Source organism: Apium graveolens, chromosome 7 (genome assembly GCF_009905375.1).
Source record: "Apium graveolens cultivar Ventura chromosome 7, ASM990537v1, whole genome shotgun sequence".
Classification (NCBI taxonomy): Eukaryota; Viridiplantae; Streptophyta; class Magnoliopsida; order Apiales; family Apiaceae; genus Apium; species Apium graveolens.
Genome location: NC_133653.1, coordinates 101,742,132 through 101,752,700, shown reverse-complemented (window position 1 = coordinate 101,752,700; position 10,569 = coordinate 101,742,132). Strand labels below are relative to the sequence as shown.

General features: G+C 37.2%; 1 non-coding gene across 1 annotated transcript; it reads left to right on the top strand.

The window, feature by feature from the left end:
* Window positions 1-6,419: 6,419 nt before the first annotated feature.
* Window positions 6,420-6,526, top strand: LOC141676290 (small nucleolar RNA R71). The gene has a single exon (XR_012556888.1). It is a non-coding gene; the product is annotated as a small nucleolar RNA R71 (small nucleolar RNA).
* Window positions 6,527-10,569: the final 4,043 nt, after the last annotated feature.

Sequence of the window (10,569 nt, the reverse complement as noted above, 5' to 3'; positions counted from 1 at the left end):
CGGCATATTTACTGAATAAGGTGCCTTCCAAATCTGTTCCTCAAACTCTATATGAGATATGGAAAGAAAGGAAACCGAGTCTTAAACACGTTAAGATTTGGGGATGTCCAGCTTATGTCAAGAAAGTTGACCCAGATAAGCTGGAATCTTGATCCGTAAAATATAATTTTGTGGGATATCCTAAAGAGATTTTGGGGTATTACTTTTACACCGATCATAGGGTGTTTGTCTCCAGACATGCTACCTTCTTGGAAAAGCAGTTTATCCTTGAAGGAAACAGTGGGAGCAAAATTGAACTTGATGAAGTTCAAGAAGCACAAACTACTACGAATCAAGTGGAAACACCTGTTCAGATTGAACAACCTTCTGTGGAACAGCCCATTCGTAGGTCAGGAGAGTGTCTCGCCAACCTGAGAGGTATTATAGCCTTGTCATTGAGAATGACAATGAGTTGTCAATCATTGATGATGACGACCCTATGACCTATAATGAGGCTATGAGTAGTGTTGACTCAGAGAAATGGCAAAGTGCTATGAAATTCGAAATGGAATCTATGTATACGGTATACAAAAGAAAGATTAGAGCAGATGGCCAGGTGGAGACCTTTAAAGCCAGGCTTGTGGTAAAAGGATTCAAACAAAGGCAATGGATTGACTTTGATAAAACCTTTTACCTGTAGCCCTGTTAAAATCAGTTCAGATTTTGCTTCCAATTGCTGCTTACTACGACTATGAGATCTGGCAAATGGCCAGATGGTTTTCTTTCCAAGGGAAATGAAAACCTAGTTTGTAAGCTGCTGTGAACCATATGTGGTTTAAAGCAAGCTTCTCGTAGATGGAACATCCATTTTGATGAGACAATCAAAGAGTTTGGTTTTATCAAAAACGTAGATGAACCATGTGTCTACAAAAGGGTTAGTGGGAGCGCGGTAACATTTCTTGTATTGTATTGAAAGAGAGTTGACACATATAACAACATAGCAGACCCACTCACAAAGCCACTTTCTGAAAGTCACTTTGATCGTCATAAAGACAAGATGGGTATTAGATACCAGCGTGATTGACTTTAGTACAAGTGGGAGATTGAAAGAGATATGTCCTAAGTCCAATCTCGTATGAGGATTTAGGAATAACTTTTATGTAATCTGTTTTGATTTCATTGATATTAATAAAAGACTTGTTTTGTTTTTATTACGGGCTCTATCTATTTAAGTGTTTAAATAAGATATACCATAGTTTAGAGTAAAATTTTTTTATGGATTATGATGAGATCATAATAGTGAGACCTAAAAGATGATAATTCTAAACTTAAATAGTTCCTGGTCATAGGATTACTAACTGGTAATTAATAATCCGCAAAGATTGGTACATACTATGATTGCTCCCTATAGGAGGATGTCTGTTCTCATAGGCATTTGTGTGGTGACACTATAGCTAGTATGTAGGTGCTTATTAGGGAATAAGTTCACTGAACATGACTCGATAAGTTGAACAACTAATGGAGATTACTCACGTGTCAATAGTTATTCACTGAGTGATAGTTGTACAAGTGTCCTTAGACTTGAGATCGTTAAAGGTATCTTATATATAATGAACTGTGCTTTGGTTTAGTCCTTAGTCTCAAGGACATCCATTAGGTCTATTCTGGGCATAGGGATTTGTGTATAGAGATAGTTAACATCAATAGAGGATCTACCCCTTCCAGTATAGGAAGAGAATATCCTATGTTATTCTTAGTATGCGAGTTCTGGAATCTTTGGCCAGAGTGTATGAAATTAGAAAGGAGTTTCTAATTTGCATTAATATGAACTTTGCATTATGAATAAGAAATCATATGATTAAATTTGATAGGCTTGACACAAGATCCATGCCTTGTATTTAATCGGGATATTATAAGGGTAGAAGGAATTCATTGTACGGTAACTAGTCACTGACAGGTTCTTGATATTCTAAGCAGTGAATTCATATTATTCGGATAGTCGCGATATGTTGAGAAGCATCACTCACGATGTAGAATAAATATAATTAATCAGTTAATTATATTTAGTGAATTTTAGTATTCATGTAAATAATTAATAAAAGTTTATTATTATTTATTTCTACTACCAGTATAATATTGAACCTACAGGGTCACACCATAAAAGAATATTTTCTTTGATGAAATAATGAGAGAGAGAATTATTTTTCTAAATAGTTAAGAAAAAAAAATAATGATTAGAATAGTTTTAATTATTATTAAAGCATTTTATGAAGATAAAATGTGGGGGTTAATATATATAAAGATATATTATAAAACCCTAGGAGAGTCCTATAAATAGAATGATATGGATGGCTCATTATATACACACACACAATTTTGGTTTTCTGAAAACCCTAGCCTCCATCTTCTTCTTCTTCTCTCTCTCTCCTAAAACTCCATTTTTATAAAAGCTTAGTTTTATAAAAAGGTTCATCGAAGCGGATCGTTCTTGGTGGATACCGGTAGAGTGCTTCACACACTAAGGAGCAACTGCTAGCACTCCATTTTTATAAAGCTTCGATTCACGAGGTATGATTTCGATTCCTCAGTTTTTCCCTTTTATACGTTTTTCTATATGTGCGGTATATGGTTTTTATGGAATAAATGTTATTTCACGCTTCCGCTCATCCGTAAATTCCATCAATCTCATCCCTCTTAGACATATTACCCACACGTTGACATCGATCATATTTCAAAACAAACTGGTGAGCATCTTTAAATAATGTCGGCCAGAAGAAACCTGCTTGAAGAACATGAGTTGCTGTCTTTTCTACACCATAATGTCTTCCATAAGCCGTTGAGTGGCAATCTCGCAAGATTCCCCCCCCCCCATTTCACTGTAAGGAATACATCTCCTGATGATTTGGTCAGCTCCTTGTCGAAAAAGAAACGGCTCATCCCACATATACCACTTCACTTCATGTAGAAACTTCTTCCTTTGAGCATAAGATAAGTCGGGAGGCATGATATTACTCACAAGGTAGTTCACAATATCTGCGAACCACGCTTCTTCTTCTTGCACTCCAAACAGCTGCTCATCGAGAAAAGACTCATTTATCAATGTCTTATCCAATGAAGTAACATTAAGATTTTCTAAACGCGAGAGATGATCAGCGACTTGATTTTCAGTCCCCTTTCTGTCCTTGATCTCTAGTTCAAATTATTGAAGCAAAAGAACCCATATAATCAATCTAGGCTTCGAGTCCCTCTTTGAGACTAGATTTCGAATTGTAGCGTGATTAGTAAAAACTGTCACCTTAGTCCCAAGTAGATAAGATCAAAATTTCTCAAAACCGTAGACAATAGCCAAAAGTTCTTTCTACGTAGTAGTATAATTCAGTTGAGCACCATTTAGGGTCTTACTAGCATAGTAGACCACATGAAATATGTTGTTCTTCCTCTGCCCAAGAACTGCTTCAACTGCATAGTCACTTGCATCGCACATCATCTCAAAAGGTTCATTCCAATCAGGTACAGTTATGACCAGTGCCGTGATTAAACTCTTCTGCAATATCTCAAAAGCTGCAAGCCCTCATCATCAAACTTAAAAGGAACATCTTTCTCTAGCAAACTGCACAATGGTTTTGAAATTTTTGAGAAGTCTTTGATGAAACGCCTATAGAAACCCGCATGACCAAGAAAACTGCAAATTTCCTTAACAGGAATGGGTGGAGGAAGATTATCAATGACCCCCACCTTGGCCTTGTGCCCGAGAATAATGCCCCGACGTACCATAAAGTGACATTTCTCCCAATTGAGAACCAGATTGGTCTCAACGCACCTCTTAAGAACGTGTCCAAGATTTTGCAAGCATTCATCAAAAGAATCGCCAAAGACTGAGAAGTCATCCATGAACACCTCCACATTCTAGCCAATCATATCAGAAAAGATGGCCATCATGCATCTCTGAAATATGAATGGTGCACCACAGAGACCAAAAGAAACTCGTCTGAAGGCGAAAGTACCAAATGGACAAGTGAAGGTAGTTTTCTACTGATCTTCTGGAGCGATACAAATCTGATTGTAACCTGAATAACCATCTAGAAGACAATAGTACTCATGACCGGCCAACCTGTCAAGCATCTGATCAATGAAGGGCAAAGGGAAGTGATCCTTTCTAGTGGCTTTGTTCAGCTTCCTCTAGTCCATGCAAACTTTCCACCTCGTGACTGTTCTAGTAGGAATAAGCTCATTCTTTTCATTTTCTACCACAATAATACCACCTTTCTTTGGCACTCATTGAACCGGGCTTACCCATGAACTGTTAGAAATAGGGTAGATGATCCCTGCATCTAGCCACTTAAGAATTTCCTTCTGCACTACCTCCTTCATGATTGGATTGAGTCTTTTTTGGTGCTCGACCATAGGCTTGCTACCTTCCTCTAGGAGAATTTTATGTATGCAGTAAGAAGGGCTGATTCCCCTGATATCTGCTATAGTCCATCCAATTGTCGATTTGAACTCTCTCAGAATCCTCAAAAGTTTTTCCTGATCACTACCTGAAAGGTCAGATGCAATAATAACAGGCAGAGTAGATGCATCAGCTAAAAATGCATACCTCAAATGCTCAGGTAAAGGCTTAAGCTCAAGAGTGGGAGCTTCTTCAATAGATGGCTTGAGGTGTTTAAGAGCTTTGTTCAATTCATCCATTCTAAGAGATTCAAAAGGCATATCTATCTTCCTCTTCCAGGGAGAAGTATTCAAATATTGCAATTGTACTTCACCTTCATCATCTTCACTATCTGAATTCCACAACAAGGCTTTTTCTAAGGCATCGGACTTTAGCAATTGATCAAGTTCCGATGTGACCACCAACTCGACCAACTCCACTTTTAAGCACTCCTCATTATCAGTAGAAAAATTTATAGCATTGAACACATTAAAAAAAACATCCTGATCCAGAACTCGTATTGTGAGCTCACCCTTCTGTACATCTATCAAGGTTCGGCCAGTCGCTAAAAAAGGTCTCCCCAAGATTATGGGAATCTTCTTATCCTCCCCAAAATCAAGAATGACGAAATCAGCAGGGAAGATGAGTTTATCAACCTTGACCAAGACATCCTTCACAATACCTCGCGGATATGTAATAGAACGGTCGGCCAACTGCAAGGTCATATAAGTCAGTTTTGGATCAGGCAAGTCCAACTGCTTGAAGATTGACAAAGGCATCAGATTGATGCTAGCTCCCAAGTCACATAAGCATCTGTCAAAAGAAACTTTTCCAATAGTACACGGAATAGTGAAGCTTCCTGGATCCTTAAACTTCGAAGGCAACTTATATTACAGCACAACACTGCATTCCTCCATGAGAGCAACTATCTCTAAATCATCTAGCTTCACCTTCCGAGGGAGCATACCTTTCATAAACTTTGCATAACTAGGTATCTGCTCAAGAGCCTTTGTCAATGAGCCTTCTTGAACACCTCCAGAAATTTCTCAAATTGCTTGCCCAACTTTTTCTTCTGCAGCCGCTTGGGAAAAGGCGGTGGAGGATAGATCTGCTTCTCCCCTGTATTACCCTCAGGAGGACTGTGCTCAATAGCAGTCTTCCTTGGTTCCATTTCTACTTTGTGATGCTCTACTTCTTTGTCAGCATCAGCTTCTTCAGTCAACACTTGAGTTTGTTCTGGATTCGCAACCTTTCCAGACCTTAAAATGATTGCCTTTACCTGCTCCTTAGCTTCCCTCTTTCCTGGAACTTCAGTGTCACTAGGTAGCATACCAGGCTGACGATTTAGCAAGGCATTGGCAATTTTCCCATTTTGATTTTCCAAGGTCTTGATAGAAATGGCTTGACTCTTTCACATAAGCTTCAACTCCTCTAATTCAGATTTTTCATTGGTTTGTTGCAGCTGGAGTTGTTGTCTTGGTGCATATTACGGTTGCTGAAAACCAGGGGGCTATACTGCTTAGCTGGATATTGCTGATAAGGCTGTTGAACCGCATTCTGAATGTTACTCCAGCTTAAATTAGGATGATTACGGTTGTTGGGATGATAGGTGGTTGGCACTGGTTGCTGCGATCGCTGACAGTTGCTCACAAACTGAGCTGATTCACTAGAAATTATGCACTGATCAGTCACGTCAGCACCAGCACAAAGTTTACAGACACTAGCGATTTGATTAACTCCATAATTAGCCAAAGTGTCCACCTTCATCGTCAAAGCCTTAAGTTGGGCAGCGATAGCAGTTGCTACGTCCAACTCCAGAATTCCTGTTACTTTTCCCTGAGTCAGCCTTTGGGAAGGATTCTGGTACTCATTAGCAGCCATCAGTTCAATAAGTTCATAAGCTTCATCGTAGCTTTTAGCCCACAAGGCTCGTCCTAATGATGCATCAAGCATGGGTCTAGAAGTAGCACCCAATCCATTGTATAAATAGTTGATAATAAGCCAATCAGGCATGCCATGGTGTGGGCACTTCCTTAGCATCTCCTTATATTGATCCCAAGCCTCACACAGAGATTCTCCAGTTTTCTGAGCAAACTGAGTAAGAGCATTCCTGATTGCAGCAGTCTTTGCCATAGGGAAGAATTTAGTGAGAAACTTTTAGAGCAAGATCTTCCCAAGTGGTGATAGAACCTGCTGGTAGAGAATGTAATCAACACTTAGCCTTATCCCTTATAGAGAATGGGAAGAGTCGTAGCTTGATAGCATCTTCAGTCACATCATTAAACTTGAAAGTGTCGCAGATCTCGATGAAATCTCTGATGTGAATGTTGAGGTCTTCAGTAGGAGAACCCCCAAACTGAACTGAGTTCTGTATCATCTGAATCGTGCTTGACTTGATCTCCAAAGTGTTAGCCTTGATGGATGGTCTGATGATGCTTGACCGAATGTCATTAATCTTAGGTTGAGAATAGTCCATCAAAGCATTCGAATTTTCCGCTTGATCACCCATCTCTACTAAACCTGGTTCTTCAACTTTCTCTTCTTCTTCTACCTTCTTTTCTTCCTCAAAAACTTCCTTACGAACTACCACAAATTCTTCCTCAGCTTTATCCAGTGTTCTCTTACGAGTTCGTGAACGCTTATACATACATCCTCGCTAGAGTACCTGAAATAAAACAAGGAACAAATAAGTAACAATGTCCGAGTCAATGAACTTTAATGACCACTAATGGAAAGTACATAAACTATAAACTAACACTGCAGTCCCCGGTAGCGGCGCCAAAAACTTGTTAGTCGCTAAACACGCGCTAATATTACACGCAAGTATATGAGTCCGCAAGTAGTATAGAATCTTTTCTAGTTCGTTCCCACAGAGACTGTATTGGTTAACTAATTAATTCACACACTTAAGCAATAATGTATGGTTATTATTCAATGCTAAGACGATAACAAATTGACGATGTTTATAACTAAGAATTAAACTAACAATTATAACTACGAAATTAAGATTGACTGACTTAAAATATGTGACAAACATGGGATTCTAACTTCATTAAATACTTCATTCAATAGCCTTATTATTCTCAACCTTAGCATGCAATGGTGATGATACTAATCAGACAACACGAAACTGATAAATGCCAACTTTCGTTGCATGAGTACCATACTACCAGACATCCACAAAAGAGATAGAAGATGAATAGACAATAATTATATTGAGACCCTATATGTCTATAGAATTTGACACCATAACGGTTTAAGCACAAGTTATCTATCTTGATTACACAAGTAAGATGGGTAAAATTACCTACGAATCATGCATAACAATAACACATGAACCTATTCTAGCATGACAAGTTTTAAATCTTTAAATTCACTGTCGCTTCATTAAGAATTAACACACTATCTTATAAGTTTGTGACGCTCATAAGATGAATACGAACAACCAATATTAGGATATGAATCAATCACCACATACTAAGGTATCAAAACAATTTAACTAAAGAAATCCATAAATAAATCTGCTAGAACCCCACGATAACGATTAGCCCATGATCGGACTCATCATCAACGTGGGTTCCGATGAAAGCATGGTATAACAAATGTAGTCTTTATAAAGAATAAATAAAACCAAGTACAAACAAGAGTAAAGGTTCACAAGTAAGAAAACTAGCATCCAAATACAACTTAAAACAAAGATTCACAAGTAAAAATAACATCTTCTTCGCCTTCATTGAATCGTGCTAAAACGGTCTTCTTACGGCTCTCTTTGCGCTTTGGTATGTCTCTCGTATGAAAATGTTCTTCTTTGAATATATATAGAAGCCCTTTGCAATCTGGAAGTCTCCCCACTTAAAATCGAATTAGAATCAGGATTCATATTTTCCGCACCGGAGCGGGCGTGCGCTATCATAGCGTGGGCGCGCTGTCATTCTGGAATCCTGGCATAGCCGCGCGCTACACAGCTTGTGTGTGCCGTCCTTCTGGGAAAAACTCAGATTTCATCTTTTTTCCTTGCTGCTTCGAGCCGACTTTCCACAAGCTTTTATTCCAACACCACCTTGACACCAAATTAGCACCAAAACAATGCTAATTCACCTGATCCACAGATTAATGCCTGAAATGCAAAAACACTAGAAAACACGTTAAAACACTTAACAACTTGAGTATAAATGCATCAATTCAAATCTTATTAGAGCATTTTAAAGTGTCATAAATGCCAATCAACAATGACATCATCATGGAAAAGAAGGTTAGTGAATATAACGCAATAGAGGAAGAAACAATGAATATAACTGCTAAGGCATAAATGGTACTCACAAGTGCATTTGCTGAAAAAGAATATGAAAGAGTAAATAATTCCAAGTCTGCACAAGAAATGTGGGATAAACTAGTGGGTTGCCTACGAAGGAACCACTGATATAAAAGATTCTTGAATGGACACTTTGATCCAAAAATACGAGAACTTTAAACTCCAAGAAGGAGAAAATATCATCGACATGGAAACTAGATTCACTCATATTGTCGGTGAACTATCTCAACTCGGAAAGAGTTATACACAAAATGAAAAGAGCCAAAGAGTTTTTAAATCATTACCTCCAAGTTGGAAGGTTAAAGTAACCACAATCAAAGAAATGCACAATCTCAATGATTATAAAATAGATAATCTATTTGGAAATCTTCATGCATACGAAGAAGATAATTTACAAGAAAAAGTCATTCCAAAAGTGGAAGACAAAAAGAAAAATATGGCTTTAATAGATGAAGAAGAAAATGACAATGAATTAAATGAAGAAATCCAAATTCTCGATGAAAGAAAAATTTCTTTACTTACGAGAAAAGTACGTCGTGTGCTTCAAAGGAAAGCTCAAAGATACGGAAAATGCTTCCTTAAATCAAACAATCAACAAAGAGTTTTTAACTCTAATGGAAGGCCAAATTACTCTCAAAATTACACTCCTAACTATAAGAGTAATTTTACGTTAACGAACTATAATAAAGGCAAATGTATGCAAAATACTAATGTCTATAATAATAACACTCCTACTCACACTTCTCCCAAATAAAAAGAACAAAATACGGAGGAAATACAAGAGGTGTGTTACGAATGTAAACAACCCGATCACTTTAAACGAGAATGTCCTAAACTTATAAAAGGACGATCTCTTGTTGCTGAGAACGGGTGGGATTTAAGTGAAGATGAAGAAGCTCCGGAAGCTAGTGAAAAAGTTGTGAATCTATGCTTAATGGCTATCGGGGATGCATCTACTTCAAAGGAAATCTCCACTTCAAATCAAGAGGTAACCCTTTTTTCAAACTTTATTCAAATACATGAATCTAATTTAAATCTTGTAGATATGAATAATCATGATTTAATTGAACTTGTGGTAAACATTAACAACAAGTATAAAGATCTTGAAAAAAGACATCATCTATTATGGTCCGAGAAAATAAAACTCGAGGAAATACATTATAACCAAAGTAAAGAGTTTACTCGGATGATGGACTCAAATGTCCAATATGAAGATGAGATTTCATCTCTAAATAATAAAACCCACTTACTAAAAATTGAGAATAATACTCACAAGGAAAATATTCTCAAACTAGAAGTGGAAAATATGTCATTAATTTTCCAATATGAAGAAATGGAAAATGAGAAGTTACAAATATCCTTAGGATGGAATTTAAACCTAATAATGATATTATCCAAATGATAGAAGCATGATATATCAACATAGAAACTCTAAAAATTATGCTAGTACAAGAAGATCAAAATTAAATACCTCATATCCACGGGGAACACTTTATGATATTAGGAATGATGCATCTAGAAGTCTTTATGTGAATAACAATGATTATCCAATACCTAGATTTTTCTATGCAAATTCAAATGTTACTTATGATGTACTAACCACAGGACCCTCAAGACAAAAGGGTACCTATGTATTTAATTGATCTATATTATAGGTTTGCCTTACTGCTAAGCAAGAGTTGTGGTACCTTGATAGTGGATGTTCAAGACATATGACCGGTAATAAGTCACTCTTGAACAACATTAAAAAGGTCACTGCTGTTACGACCGGCATTTTATGTAATATTATTTGTGAATAATATTAAGTTAAATAAAAATATATTCAATGATTGTGCGCTAGTGTGAGTAA